Genomic DNA, 13,573 nt, shown 5'->3' on the forward strand with positions numbered 1-13,573 from the left:
TGTACAAATATTAACCCATCTCATGCTCACTTCACGATGGAACCCAATGTTAACGCATGTTTTCATGTAATGTTTCCATCTGTACTGATGAAGTGAAAAACCATTATCGGTATCAAGAAGTCACTGGAAACGAAACCATTTTTCGGGTAATCATAACTCGCTGAAAAACAAGAAACGGCATTGCGTTTCTCACGAGAATCGAAGTGAGCGAGTAACATTCTCTGATAATATCCTCAACTATTTTTCCCTGTGGGTAAAAACGGAGTTTTTTTTCTCTCAAATCGGCGAGTGTTTCGATCTTTGGTTAAAACAAGTGCAGCTTCACAATTTCTTTTATTTTCATTAACCAAGTGCTGAAAAACCAGTGGAAAAGGTTTCGTAGTACAATTTAAGTGTTCTTCTACTAATTTAGAATGACTATTGTAGACTATGAGTTGAAAATAGAAGCAGTCAACATTATTTTTTTTATTATTACATTGAACTATAAAGACAGCCGTTAATTGAAATTAGGAACGATTACGGAATGATTACGATTCTAATGTGACATTGAAAATTATTTGTGACAAATATGGCGTAAAAACCTACGATTTCAAGGGTTCTGTTGAAGTTGAATATTCCTCCGTCACCTTGCTGTCGCCTATAATAGGTGTGCGCAATTTAGCCCTCGATTTTGTATGAAAATGCATATTTATTGTGAAAAATTCACAGAGGGTGGTGTCCAGGACACGACCCCATTGTTGATGTAGGATTATGAGATAACTTTATTCAATTTGTTTGTTTATCACGTATTTATACATTGAAATTTCCGAAATAACTCTTTAGTAGGAAGTTTTGATCGCAACTTGCATGGTTTTTAAGAACCAGTTAAAGATGGTTTATGCATGGTGATCATTGCGCTAGCTGACCATATGTCGCAATTTCATGAATGAATTTTTAATATGGTTCACAGCCACCATTATTAACCTTTAACAATGCATAAAAATAAAAATACGTACGTGTGATTCAATAATACTCGAACACTCTCTGACTGACGGCATGAAAACCGACACAAGGCTCCATCTTTCCAACCCGGCTTTCAGAACGACAAATAAAAAAAACAAAATTGGGGTAAATTATGTTGGTTTGTCCGATTTTGGGTGTTGCTGAAAAGCCCCAAATCTCTGGATTCTAATAATACCATAAGGTGTTCAAATCATCCATTTTTAACGGTTTTCAATGATTTTCTTCAAAGAGAAATTATGAACCTGGTTTGCCCACCTATGATTATATTTTATCCGGTTTTAAATATCACCATTTTTGAACGAAGATATTAGAATTCACAAGCAGATGTTGAACTTCTCACTATTCTGAGTTTACTGTCATCATATTGATTTAGGCGAAAATTCATAATTTAGGCTTTCTTCAGAATATTGCATTTATTGGGTATATTAAAGGTGAACATCACTCAACACAGAGAAACTTTATTTCTGCTACGGGTGTAGGACACCATAAACAAACTGCAGCGCGCCAAGCTATCATAGTAATCATGTGGACAAAATAACATTATTGAATTGGACAACTCATGATCAGAATTGAGTTCATTTGGATGGCGTTAATTTATTGGTTTACCTATGTAAATCTGATACAAATGGTGTGCAAGCATGATGTTTACAATATTTATAAGTGTTATAATCCAGAAAAGGTCTGAATACGTGCCAAATAATCATCTGGTGATCGATTAAAAGTTAGCGCGAATGAGGGGCGCATTGACACAAATAGAATGTGTATTTTATAATCCTTTAAAACATGTGATTCCGTAAAAATACACTATAAAACTACTGTAAATCATGAAAATGACAATTTTATTTATATTTTTTGAAACATTCGAATACCTTATTTGACACAGTAGCGCTGAATAAGAGCATTCAAAAAAGTGGGCAAACCATGATCATATTTTCGACTCGACAAACCAAAATCATTTACCTTACAAATCGTGGTTGCAATGACTTTCACACTACATCCCCGTAAACATCGTAGCAATGCGCCAAAGTACGTAGAATAGAAGGTAGTCTCCTCCCTGCTTTGTTCAAGTAGTGGTAGGCAAAGAAAAAAAGCAAAAAATTGTAATAAACCATCGATCGAATCCATATAAATTCGAACATTTTTGATTTTTTCAAAATTGTAACAAAAGAACTGTCTCAAAATATGTTTTTAAATGATGAAATAGCAGTTTATTTAATCATTTTTAAATTGAAAACAGTGAAATTATCGCACCTGTAATATAAAAATAACCCAAAAACGATGAACAAATATGTTGAGAGGTTATATCGAAGCAGTGTCGTTCCCGCAAATTGATAAAATGATGAAAGAATAACTCCCACAATGCTGATTTTTTCTCTTTTATTGAATCATCCATCAAGAATCATTGTGACACTTTCATTGGTTTCGGTTTGGAGTGCTCAGCCATAGTGAGGCCACATAAGGGACCAAATTGGCGTTTCTGGAAAACGAGAAAAACATTTCCTCCATCCCGGGTCATCTTCCGAAGTGATTGCAAATAAATATTTTGCACTTTCGCAAGAAGTGAATGCATAAATTTGGAATTTCGTGTGAAACCATTGGAACGGAACGTTTTGGGAGATCCAAGAAGCATATGCATAGAATAGCTGAAAACATTTCCGATTAGTTTATCTCATCTCAATTTATATAGAAAACACTTACCTCCAGTACGAAGACGTCTTCATTGCTGATTAGGCGTCGTGCACAAATTACGTAACGCTAAAAATCCGGATTTTGGACACCCTCCCCCCCTTCGTAACGCAATTTTCTATCTCTAATATACAGAAAGTAACGCAACCTCGAACATCGAACAAATTGAGAATTGTTTATTACTAACTTCTTGGTGTGTGTAACACATGCGCGCTCCGTGTGTATACACAGGTAAAATCATTTACCTTCTATTCTACGTACTTTGGCAATGTGCAATGTATAATGTCGATTATTATTCGTTAACATGGAAACCAAACTAGTGCTAGGCGTTGTTGTTGTTGGGTTTGACGACGATGTAACTGTTGCGATATTCTCAAGCGCACGAGCAAAACATTGCAGAACTTTAAGATTGAACTTTTCAGAACAAACATTTGGTAGTACTGACAAGGGCCGATGCGGCGTAATCGATTTACAAACCAATTTAAAAAAAACTTTCAAGTCAACTCTCAGTATTACCATGTACTGTTGACGGCTCGCTGTCCAGAGCGACGCAATCATTGAAATGACGGAAAGTATATGCAAGCTAAAGAATAAAAAAAAGGATTTCAGATTCAATTGGTAAGCAAATCATCAAAATTCGCTCGCTCCAAAAATAATTATTGGTTTTAAAACTATTTCATGAAAATATGACATGTTTTGATGTAGGATTACGTCTTTAGGGAACATATTGGGGTACAAATTGAAAAATGAAAATCGATCGCATCGTGAAAAATGTCCAATTTCAAACGCTTGTTACTCATTCATTTCATGATGGATTGATGAGATTTTTGCATCAAACGATTACGGCACTCCATAACAATTTTTCACATTGAATAAAATAGTATATATTATATAACTAACTATCGAACAATTGAAAAAATTCAAGAGCAGCAGCAGTGAAAGCGGCTAATATATAGGCGAGCATAGAAGTTGAGCGGTCAAAATGCGAGCTGTGTCTCGCATCGAGCTTCTATGGCAGCATAAGCAGCGGCAAACAGTAGCAACGGTTGTTGAAACCGGTCTACTACTAGTGGCAGCAGCAAGCATCACGAGCGGATTGTTTCAGGCACGCTCTCTCCGTCAGAAGTGCGAGAACGTTTCTTGGCATCGTGAAAGTGCAGCATCGAATCTGAGCGGCCAACAATTGAGCTGTGTCTCACATAAGTGGCAGTAGCAGCAGCAGCGGCGGTAAACATCGATGCTGAACCTCAACAATGTGTTGAGGTTCAGCATCGATGTTGTGATGTGTCTCGTATCGGTCCACTACTGTTGGCAACAACAAATATCATGAGTAGAGAGTTTCAGGCATTCTCTCTTTCTCTACTGCTGCTGCTGCTGCTGCTACTCAGTCAGATTTCTCATTCTTGTTGGACGCTCAGATCGATAAACATATGTGTTTCTAGTGTGCATTGCTGGTACTCCTGTTCACATCAACCAATACAATTGGATGCGGTTATGGAGTTAAAGGAGACAAAGGACCCGGTTAAGGAATAGTGTATCGCACGGTTCCACATGGCAACATCCAGTGTATCAAACCCGCTATCCGTTGTTTAGCTCACCGTGATGGTGTCAACGAAACCCTTGCAAACCGACGCACAGAAGCCGAGAATGCCAAAGCCAAGGAAAGCAGTAGCGACTCCGAAAAAACTACCGCTGCCAAAAAGTTAACAACTACTACATCCGACTGAAACCTCATTACATTAGCACGCAGCAGATTCCATACAACCCATTTAACCATTCCAGTTCTTTTCAGGACTTTCGATATTGCTTTGAAACGAAAGAGTTTAAAATATTGTTTTCCACTTATCATAAAAATGATATAAAACTACGATCAAAAATACTGTTTACTTTTCATCATTCTTTGTGTGGACACCGACTGGACAACATCGTTGCTGGACGGGCTGGACGGCGAGGGATCGAGTGCCTTTCTCATGGCAAGAGGGCGGAGGTGGTAGCGCTGGAGTAGAATAGAGTAGAGTTTTCAAAGGGCCTTTCTCAAGGCTAGAGACGAATGAACTGCAAAAGTTTAAAGTCTCTATAATACAATACCTTCCTTCCTTCCTGTTTACTTTTACATTTTCTTTGATCATGTGCAACTAACAGGAATCTTATCACGTCAGAAACATACTTTCCATCAACCAACCTGACTGGATGCGGTAAGGGAGGCGAATGACATATGTATGCATATATATAGCAAAACGGCTCCGGTCATACACAGCACGTTTCAGACAAATGCCTCAAGGAATTTTCTAAAATAATATTTTGCCGATGCCTTTGCGCGAACTACACAGGCGAGTAGCACCATAATAGCAAATCAAATGTCGAAGTTCGTGATATGGGTGCGTTCATCGCTATTCGGTTCGGCGTCGGTTTAACCCTTTCATTACGGCAGTGTGCTCCGCCGAAGTGCTACCCCTGTACGAAGCACTGCGCCGAAAAGTATGCACATCGCGCTGGTGTGATCGAAGAGCAGTATGAATTTCATGTCGTCTAAAGACGACGCTCGTACACACAGCTCGTCGCGTGGATGTCGTCTATAGACGACATTCGTACACACAGGACGTCGCGCAGATGTCGTCTATAGACGACGCTCGTAACGGATGGGTTAACCATCAATAACTACGCTTGGCAACATTGACATCTGGTAATTTTCATATAAGATTTTTTCCCCGCATGTTAAAAGTGGTTTTTCATGTACATAAAAGCGCAGCGTAGTATGTCAACTGCTTCCCGGTTAGAAAATAAATGATCGTTAGAAAATAAATGAGCGACCCGTCCAATTTCAAACGCTTATTGCTCATTCATTTCATGATGGATTGATAAGATGTTTGCATCATACGTTGTCGGCACTCCATAATAATTTTTCACATTGAATAAAATAATATATATCATGTAACTAACAATCGAACAATTAAAAAATCTCAACCACTATCCAAACAGAAGATACCTAGGCCTGATTGATCGAAATTGACGTCATTTCTTTTTCGCGCCCGATTCGTTCGTTCACCGGCAAGCTGTATGACAATCGAGGAGGAGGCGCCTACTTCACACATACCAAATGATATAAAAGGATGGAGCGTTCGTGGATTTTATTCATTTTTACAACGGACGTGGAACGGACAACAGTGGAGAGCAGCAGCAGTGGGCGCGGCTAATATATAGACGAGCATCGAAGCTGTGTGGTCAATAGGCTAGCTGTGCCTCACATCAAGCTTCTATGGCAGTATAAGCAGCGACAAACTACTACTACTCTACTAGTGGCAGCAGCAAGCATCGCGAGCGGAGCATTTCGGGCACGCTCTCTCCATCAGAAGTGCGAGCACATGCTTCTTGGAATCGTGAAAGTGCAGCAGTGAACTTCAAGACGAGCATCGAATCTGAGCGGCCAACAATTGAGCTGTGTCTCATATCGAACTTAAGTGGCAGTAGCAGCAGCAGCGGCGGTAAACATCGAGGCCTAACATCAACAATCGAGCTGTGTCCCGCATCGGTCCAGTACTGATGGCAACAGCAAACATCATGAGCAGAAAGTTTCAGGCATGTTCTCTCTTTTTGCTGATGCTGCTGCTCCGTCAGATTTCTCATTTTGTTCGACGCTCAGATCGGTAAACATATATGTTTTTAGTGTTTTAAGTGTGGTCACATCAGATCAACATCAACCAACATGACTTCATGCGGCAAGGAAGGCAAAGGAGGATCGAAGCGTATCGCAAGGTTCTACATGACAATATCCAGTGTATCAAATTCGCTATTCGCCGTTTAGCTCGACGTGATGGTGTCAACGAAAAGCACCAAAATAAAAACAGAAATAAGCAGCAGCGGCTCCGAAAAAGCTACCGCTGCCAAAAAACAACAGAAGTGAATTGTTGTTTTTGTTGCTCCATAATGTTTTACGCGAGTAAATATGTCGGAATATATGTTCACGCAATATGAGCGCCAATTTCGTAAACGTGCATCGGAGCTGAAACAACTTTCTATCACTGATACCGAAAGCTCGATTGTAACACTGGTGAAATGAACAAAAAATACCCAACAACCAAATCAAACGGCCCTTTTCAGGGCCATCAGATCATTATCAAAGAGTTTAACAATATATTTTTTCAAACATCCAAATCAGCATGCGACAGATAGCCTAACGTAATCCTACGTCAACTATGCGGTCGTGTCTCGGACACAACCTTCTGTGACTTTTTTTATTTGGAAGCCTCACTGAGTGTCGTAGTCCTACTTTTTAACTTTCTTTTCTTTGAGTTTATTATATAGGGCGTTCAGGTTCGATTCGAGTTCTGGTAAGAGGATAATTCTCAATGCTGGAGCATGTTCTTCGAGCGTTTGGCACGGGCACTGATCGAGCAGTGTATGCAATTTGGCTTTTCTTCAGATGTTTGCTATGCAAATGAAACACAAACTCCTGCATAACTCGAGATCTAATCAGGAAAATGGAGCCAAGTTTGGCATGTGAGGGTTTTTGGGTACGAGAAATGTTTCTATGATCGTTAGACATATCTTTGAAAGAAGGAGCCCCCAACAAAACACAACAAATTATGCATAGCTCGAGAATTAATAGAGCAAATGGAATTAAAATAGGAATGTGAGGATTTAAGAGTACAAGAAACGTTGGTTTGACACCCCTTCCTCCTCTGGACGGAAGGGGTGGTCACATAAAAATGAAACCCATATTTCATCCAAACATTACAAATTAAAAATTTCCTAAAAGACCGAGGGAAAATGGAAAAATTCGGAGAATTGCATTCCCATATGTTCTACAATTACATTGTGATGAGCGTTATTAGTTCATTTGATGTTTGCGCAAACGAAAGTGGAAATGGATTTTCAGGTAAAAAACGCACTCCTATATCGTCTATCTGTATAAATAAAAATGGTTCGTCAAATTTGTTGGGAAGCGCAAAACTCGAGGGAGGAATTGTCCGATTTGAGCTGTCTTTATTTTATTATATTTTCTGTACCAAATATTTATTCCATGTAACGGAGAAATATGTTATTTGCAAGTGATTGAAGAATCTTGAACGAGAGTTGTGTCTGCTATTAATTTTATGTAACAATGACGAGTTTTGGTAGAAATTCTAGAAAATTCATAGTAAAAGGAAATGGTAAAGGGTAAATGGTAATCAATAAATTAAAAGTTCTGCGATTGGACACATGAACGTTCACTTAGTAAGAAAACGTCAACGTTTGAACATACTCATATAAAAAAATCTATTTTGGGCGGGACGAAGTTCTCCGGGTCCTAGTATTCGATTAAATCTGATTGACATTGTTTTTAATCTTCGATATCAATATATACAAAGTTTTTAGAAAAACGACGAAAATTGAACTATTCTATGAGCAATATTCAGAAAGCGAAGGTTTGTTCGGAATTATAATGGGGCAAAACCAACGTTAAGTTTCATCAGAGAAAGAATGATGAGAAGTAGTCACAACTGCCAACTGTCTTATTGTCAGACCTCGTACAATACGCTTATCTTCTGAAATGATGACATCTTTATATGACTATATGCTTTCCGTGAATAACATTTTGAGTGTAACTTCAGTGCAGTATGATCGAAATGTTTTTGTTTAGTTTCCTCTGTTCGGCTAGTGATTATTATAGTTAAACAAATTTTGATTAGATTTCTATTGACATTTGTCTCATGTTGGGCGATATGCATGTAGCCGATGGGCGATGGGCTGAAACTTACAGACTGATAGCTTTGCTACCCCGTTTTAGTTATTAGAAGTTTTCGTTATGTAACTATCACCGTTGCTATCGTTCTGACAAAATTTACATTTTTCAAAGTGAAGTTCTGTTTAGCTGGAGATAAATTTCCAATAAACGATTTATTTTTTTCCAATTTTCAGATTTTTTCTGATGGAACTAAAGGGTGTGTCACATCAAATTGCATCACGGAAAAAACGCTGTAGAAATTCGCCCAGTAGACCGATCCTTTTGAAAATCTTAGACAGTAAAATAAAAAATATTAAACAACTTTTGGCATTTTCTTTTTATTCATACTTCGAGCCCAAGCCCGTATGCTCGCACCTTCCTCTTTACCCCGTCCATAAGGTTCTGTACAACGTCAGGTTGTAGTTTTTTTTTAACAGAAATCCATTTTCTCTTGAAGTCCGCCTCCGATTTGACAACTTTTGGGTTCTTCCGGAGGGCCTGCTTCACAATCGCCCAATTGGCTCTATTGGGCGAAGCTCCGGCGCGTTGGGCGGGTTCATTTCCTTTGGCACGAAAGTGACCCCGTTGGCTTCGTACCACTCCAACACGTCCTTTGAATAGTGGCACGAAGCGAGATCCGGCCAGATGATTCAATAGTGGTAGTAAGCTTAAGGTAAACCTGCCCGTTTACCGTGCCGGTCATCACGAAGGGGCGCTCCGCTTTCCGCAAGAGCAGATCGCTTGCCACACCATGTACTTTTTGGCAAACTTGGATAGTTTCTGCTTGCGAATCTTCTCCGGAACGCTGAATTTGTCCTCTGCGGAGAAGAACAACAGGCCCGGCAGCTGACGAAAGTCCGCTTTGACGTAGGTTTCGTCGTCCATTACCAGGCAATGCGGCTTCGTCAGCATTTCGGTGTACAGCTTCCGGGCTCGCGTCTTCCCCACCATGTTTTGCCTTTCGTCGCGGTTAGGAGCCTTCTGAACCTTGTATGTACGCAGGCCCTCCCGCTGCTTGGTCCGCTGGACGAATGAACTTGACAAATTCAGCTTATTGGCGACATCCCGGACCGAACTTCTCGGATCACGTCTAAACTGCTTAACTACGCGCTTGTGATCTTTTTCACTGACGGAGCATCCCTTTTTGCCGTTCTTCACCTTCCGGTCGATGGTTAGGTTCTCGAAGTATCGTTCTAGTACTCTGCTGACCGTGGATTGGACGATTCCCAGCATCTTACCGATGTCCCGATGTGACAACTCCGGATTCTCGAAATGATTGCACAGGATTAATTCACGACGCTCTTTTTCGTTCGACGACATTTTTCCAAATTTACGAAAAATTGACAGTGAAGCATGGAAAACGTGATCTATACACTCTTATCTGATTATAAGCGGAAGCTGAAGATATAATTCCTAAAAATTAAATTTTTACAGCGTTTTTTGCGTGATGCAATTTGATGTTACACACCCTTTATTTGAAGTTCGAATTCGTCGCTATTACATACCTATGTGTTTTTGAAGGTTGATTCGTATTTTTATAAATAATTTTTTGAAATTTCGCTATTTAGATATTGATATTCAAAGAAAAAATCCATCCAATACATTAAAAAATGCAAATGTAAACACCTTGGGATCATGTTGGATTCCAAGTTAACCTTTCGAGATCACATCTCATACATCACCTCTAAGGCGTCTAAAACTCTTGGTTTCATTTTTTGGACAACAAAACATTTCGAAGATGCACATTGCATGAAGGCTCTGTATTGCGCATTGTTTCGTTCGATCCTCGAATATGCCTGTATAGTATGGTCTCCGTACTACAATTATAGTATCCAGCGAATTGAGTCGATTCAACGGAAATTCTTTAGTTTTGCCCTTCGAAAATTGCCGTGAAATGACCCATAGAATCTTCCTAGGTATGAAGATCGTTGCCGGCTAATTGATTTACAATGTTTGGCTTCAAGAAGAGAGGTAACCAAGGCATTATTTACTGCCGACCTTATTTCTTCAAATATAGACTGCCCTGAACTCCTTCGGTTGATTAATTTAAATTCCTTCTGTAGGAGCATTGTACCACTGCGACCATTAGTTTGATCTATTGTAGTGATTAATTTAAATATTCATCATCGTGTATTATCAAGTATGTGTCGTGTGTTTAATCGTTGTAGTTCATGTTTCGACTTCCATCTGTCTCGTGCGTCCCTTAAAAAGCTCTATTCTGTGACGCTTGTGTAATAGTTAGATGTAGCTCGTAGTAGAAATAGTGTAGTTGTAGTAATAGCAGTAGATTTATGTTGATTAGGGCAAACGTTAGGTCTGTTGACATTTGTAAAAAATAAATAAATAAAATAAATAAATAAATAAATAAAGGTTGAACTCGAAATGGCATTTTATTGTATTCATCTTGTCATATCCACAACGAGCATTGGTGGTTCAGTGGTAGAATGCTCGCCTGCCACGCGGGCGGCCCGGGTTCGATTCCCGGCCGATGCAATTTGAATTTCTTTTTGTTGTTCTGGTATATCCAAAAACCTTCAATGAAAAATTCGAATAAAAATAAGGTTATGTGCGGTTGGCGGCTCTGTTAGTTGACATTCCTTGTGAGTGTGTCAGCTTGAAGTTCCGGATGAGTTCCGGACAATGATTTTTGTCAATATATTATATATTGTAATGTTGACCTAGAGACACCAAAAATGTCCAGGACACGACCGCATTGTAAACGTAGGACTGCAAAATTATTGTCGGCGAGAGCAAACATTGAAATTAGAATTAACTCTTTTGTACAACAAATTACGACCGCTCTCCCCACTGGGAAAGACCTTCTTCACATTCGGCTTGAACTGCGCTGCACTTTGGGAACGCATTTTAGCCCGGGAACAGTGCTCGAATTTACAACAGTTGAATAATCGATCGAAAAAGTCACCAAGAAATCCGAACACATGCCTAAATTCACACAAACTCTGTGTGTTTTGTTATGAAAATCAATTTAAAGATTATTTCTTTGGGTATTACCATAGAATGCATCGAAATAACTCTTTAGTAGAAAGTTGGTCCTGAAAAGAACCGATGGCTTGCGTGAGCGACGATGGAAGTCGGTTGAGTGTCATGATTAATCCTTTCCACTACGTGAATAATGAGCATGTATCGCAAGGGTTATTATTCTTCTTCAGCTGTTACGGCGGTTTTTTCCAGTTGAAACTACAAAGATCATTCTCTTGTAGCATCTAAAACCGCTAAATGACAACCATTTATGATTGATTCTTATCCTGTTGGCCGACTGATGAGAGAATGTAATAAAATCTATAGGGAAATTTCCCTTAATACTTCATTCGGTGCGTAGACGGAGCTTACGTTGCAATGCTTTACTACTCTCCTTCTTCTGCAGTGTATTTGCAACAATTTTCGAGTTCAATTGAATTCAATATATTTGCTTTGTAAGTGAACAAGTACCATGTAAGATCAATTCATGCATTGTAATTGATTATGTTCTTCGTTACAAATGAATTTGATGGCCGTCCTCTTTCGTTTGGTATGATGCCTAGGTCTACCAAAATATGTGAACGGAAGAATTGTCAAACGATCATTGTATTTTTTATTTGCCTCTGAAATTATTGCATCTCTCATGTGTACGTACTTCACGAACCATGAATTTGTTTGATTTGATGAACTTCAGGCACTCAGTTTCGTTTTTCACATGCACCTCCATATGCGTTGGTTTTGCATTAATCGACTGCATGTTTTGTGTTTAGGTTTTAATTTTTCCCTCCATATATTCTAGTTAGATGTCGTCCTACATAAAAAAAATGTAAACTGATTACAACGCAACGCTATTTAATAAGATGCCAGTCGATGTAAATAAATTTGGTTTTCGATATACAAAAATGAAAAATAACATTACATAAAATAAATATAACTCAAAAGGAGTTTTTTTTTAGCAAAAGATACATCTGAATAAATAGTTTTGAAGTATAGTTTGCTTTTTATGTTATCAGGATGGGTCTGAAGAGATTAGTAGAAAAAATGAGAAAATAAATTTTCTTTGTTCAATCATTATCATATGTCAAGTATAGCTTCCAAAGTACGAGTCATTTATAAATTATCATTTTATTGTTTGTTCATTGAACCAATATTTACAATAAAAAGCAATAGTTGTTTTGCATCGGCCGGGAATCGAACCCGGGCCGCCCGCGTGGCAGGCGAGCATTCTACCACTGAACCACCGATGCTTTGTAATTTGATATTAGACAGTAATCAATAAAAAAGAAAATGTATTCAGTAACTGAAAACAGACTTTACTAAATAATGCAAATGAATTTAGCATCCAATAATCGAGCTCAAACACAGTAAACCTTATATAGTGTATTACATTTAACACACGAAACGTAAAAATTATACTAAAGTAATGAACTAAAAATATAAAAGAACAGGTTTTCGGATACCAATGCTTTCAATGGGTTTGGCGCCTTTAGAAAAAAAGTTATAATTAATAATGATTTCAATTCTTTTCTGAAACAATCCACTTATCTCATTCTAAGAAGCACATACACACAACGGATGTAACGTCATTTAACGACATAGAAAATGATTTCCTTCAATGATTTTTCAGGAAATATGGCTCTTCTGAAGCATGAGATCTCATGCTATAAACATTACATTATTTGTTTTTTTTGTATCAGTACTTCAAAAAGGAACGATTTCTGCATCGGCCGGGAATCGAACCTGGGCCGCCCGCGTGGCAGGCGAGCATTCTACCACTGAACCACCGATGCTCTGTTGAAAATGTTAAACAGTTACCGACAGACCAGATAATAATTTGGTAATGATTCATATACACCCGGTTTTTTTCCGAGGGTATTTGACGTGGGACTATGTCTAACCGGAATATACGGGGAGGTAAAATGAAAACCTAAACACAGAACATGCAGGAAAAAATGAAAGATTTCGAATGCTTATAACTCGCACATTTCTTAATAGATCGGAAAGATGTTTGCATCAAATGATACGAAATATTTCTACGCACAAATATAATTAATAAAATTTAATTTTTCCTGAGATAAGTAATTGAATAACTGTAAAATGTCAATCATTATCTAAACGCCCTAACTGTTCCGTTTTGATTGGCCCGATTTACGGTTTTCCCAACACAGCCATCAAAACCATTGTGCCTGGGGACATTGGCTT

General features: G+C 38.5%; 1 protein-coding gene and 3 non-coding genes across 8 annotated transcripts in view; 2 read left to right on the plus strand and 2 right to left on the minus strand.

Annotated features, from left to right (window-relative positions):
* The window catches only part of LOC129777992 (solute carrier family 46 member 3-like), an 81,418-nt gene that overhangs the window by 38,748 nt on the left and 29,097 nt on the right, over window positions 1-13,573 (plus strand). The gene's annotated exons all lie outside the window — the stretch shown is intronic.
* Trnag-gcc (transfer RNA glycine (anticodon GCC)) lies at window positions 10,815-10,885 on the plus strand. Its single transcript has one exon. It is a non-coding gene; the product is annotated as a tRNA-Gly (tRNA).
* Window positions 12,548-12,618, minus strand: Trnag-gcc (transfer RNA glycine (anticodon GCC)). The gene has a single exon. It is a non-coding gene; the product is annotated as a tRNA-Gly (tRNA).
* Window positions 13,091-13,161, minus strand: Trnag-gcc (transfer RNA glycine (anticodon GCC)). The gene has a single exon. It is a non-coding gene; the product is annotated as a tRNA-Gly (tRNA).

This window comes from Toxorhynchites rutilus, chromosome 1, assembly GCF_029784135.1.
Source record: "Toxorhynchites rutilus septentrionalis strain SRP chromosome 1, ASM2978413v1, whole genome shotgun sequence".
NCBI lineage: Eukaryota > Metazoa > Arthropoda > Insecta > Diptera > Culicidae > Toxorhynchites > Toxorhynchites rutilus.